The sequence below is a fragment of the Lupinus angustifolius genome, chromosome LG06 (genome assembly GCF_001865875.1).
Source record: "Lupinus angustifolius cultivar Tanjil chromosome LG06, LupAngTanjil_v1.0, whole genome shotgun sequence".
Taxonomy (NCBI): Eukaryota; Viridiplantae; Streptophyta; class Magnoliopsida; order Fabales; family Fabaceae; genus Lupinus; species Lupinus angustifolius.
The window spans coordinates 12578514-12581371 of NC_032014.1; positions in this window are offsets into that span (position 1 = coordinate 12578514).

Genomic DNA, 2858 nt, shown 5'->3' on the forward strand with positions numbered 1-2858 from the left:
TCCATCTTCTTACTTTGAATGGCTCTTGGAGGAAATGGAAGATAGTTGTGCAGCACTTGTGGAAGGTTCATAACAAGAATTTGTTCACTAGTATTCTCAGTCTCTTGTAAAATTGGTTGCTTCATTTTTGATGTAGCTAGATCAACTTCAATTTGTTTGCCTGACCTTAGAGTGATGGCACTCACATTCTTCGGGTTGACCACAGGCTGGGAAGACAACTTATCAGAATTCTGAGAGTGCAATGTGTTTAATGAAGTAGTCATTTGTCCCATCTTGGTGGTCAAATTCTGAATGGAGGACTCTTGTCTGTGAATGGAAGCTCTGGTCTCTTGCTGGAATTGCATATTCTGCAATGTCATTTGCCTCACTAATTCTTCTAATGAAGGTTCACTAGATGCAGGAGCAGGATTACTATTCACTTGTTGTTGCCTCTGTTGTTGAATTGTATGAGGCACATATGGTCTATTTTGTGCAAAATTGTTAATCTGAAATGGTGGCCCTGGATGAGGCTATGAAGGATTAGACCATCTAAGATTCGGGTGATTCCTCCAACCAGGATTGTATTTGCTTGATGAAGGATCATAATTATGTTGTTGTTGTTGAGGTTTGTTGTTGTAAATATTTGCAGCATAGGCCTCGGGATGGTCACCGGTTTTGGGCTCTAAGAGAGAAGGACAAACATTAGCATAATGGTCAGTTGCTATGCAAATGCCACAAACTCGTGCTGTAAGTGGAGGTTTCTGCTTATTCATGGCAAGTTGGGTGACCAAGGTAGCAAGGGAGTCATTTTTTTTCTCAAGTTTATCTTGCCTCACCGAATCTGTCCCAACTTCATGGACACATCTGACCACTATAGCATCACTACTTCTTACACTGAACTGTTGAGAGTTGGAAGACATATTCTCAATCAAACCTCTAGCCTCAAAAGGGGTCATATCTCCAAGTGCACCACCACTAGCATCATCAATGATATTTCTCTCCATGTTGTTCAGACCTTCATAGAGGAAGGAAAGAATTTTTCAAGGAAGATTCTCTTCAGGTCATCCCAACTAGTAATAGAACCAATGGCCAAGTAATACAACCAATCTTTTGAAGCACCCTCAAGTGAATGTGGGAATGCCTTCAAACATATGTGATCTTCTTGGACATCACGAGGCTTCATGGTGGAACATACAATGTGGAACTCCTTAAGATGCTTAGGAGGACATTCACCTGCAAGTCCATGAAACTTAGGCAATAAATGGATTAGTCCAGTTTTGAGCACATATGGCACATCCTCATTGGTATACTAGATACACAAGCTTTCGTATGTGAAATCAGGTGCAGCCAGTTCCATTAATGTCATCTCACGTGAGATTGGAGGTGGTTCAACCATATTTTCAGAGTATGCAACATAATGCACAGAAACAGCAGAATGGACAAAAACAGCAGAACCAGTATCACTATCAGGTAGATTAACACTGAGATGAAAAGACTCACTATCTAAATTTAAATTCCTAACTTGTCTAACCAAACTATGAAATGTTCTATCAATTTCAGGATTTATTGGATGCAAAGAGTTAGGATTTCCCCTAGTCATGCACTAAATGCAGCAATAAGAACCATGTAGGACAGTACGTGAAATACATGTTAAATTTCAGTGATCAACCAAAACTTTGCATCAATAAAATCCTAATACCATAGGAAACATCCACAAAAAGTTTCAGGACAAAACTCAAAGCCTAACTAATTTAATTAAATGCAACAAAATCAAAACAATTGGAAAATTAAACTTGTAAAATAAAAAAGAAATAGTAAACAGAATCTTTTCGGATTTTTAGGGTGGGTTCTACAGACGCAATGTGTAGAGAAAGAATCATTGGATTTTTATACCCCAAATGCATATATAATATGTCCAATTCAGATTAACGGTTCCAAACTTATGCCAAAAATAGAAAATCAACAATAAAACTAGTCACTATTTGTTTGTATCTCATAACCAGCAGTAAGGTAATTGACTATGATGCATCCAGTATTTAATATGTCATGAAAGAAGTATGGAAACAAAGTTTCAGGCAAAAATTCCAACGACAACTATATTAACCAACATAAACCTGAATCAACCAACATGCAAATAGTTAAACAAGACACTAAACAACAAACAGTGAATGCTACAGGCAGCTTTTGAAACCCAAACAAAATGGTTATTCTAAGACACACACTAAACTATACTAAGAACCTTTGGCAAGAATCGATAATCTTTGGCAGTGGCGCCAAATTTGATCGAAGTCGTACTCGACACAAATAATATAACAATTAAAAATTGTAGTACTAGGAATTGACTCATAGGTCGTTTCCCAATGATTATCTTTCAAGCAAAGCTTCAAACACCTTATACTCCCACACACACAAGGGGGTTTTTGTTGTTGGATAGTATGAACATAAATCAAATTCAGAAACAGTAGTTAAACAATGTAATAAAACGACTAAATCCCTTTGGTTCGTTTGTTCACAACTCAATCCTCGGTTTCAAAATATTATTTTCAGATTCCAACCATTAACTTCCGAATTTGTTGAGAATCAATTAATTAAGCGATAATCAATTCAAAGTTCCAAAACATAAGCCTCTAACTAAGCGAAATTAGCATAAGTATGAAGCGATTAACAAATTCACATGAACTAAACATTCATGCACTAGAGGGTAAATCAACTAAGTGAAGATAAACTCATAAACCAGTTTCTAACATAGAAGAAATCAACAATAAAGAAACCAAAAATGCATTAATAACAAAACCTCAAGAGTTGTGATACATTACCAAAGGAACTTAGTCCAGAAATTTAGCCTTCCATGGCAATGGAAGAGCAAACCGAAAATGAGA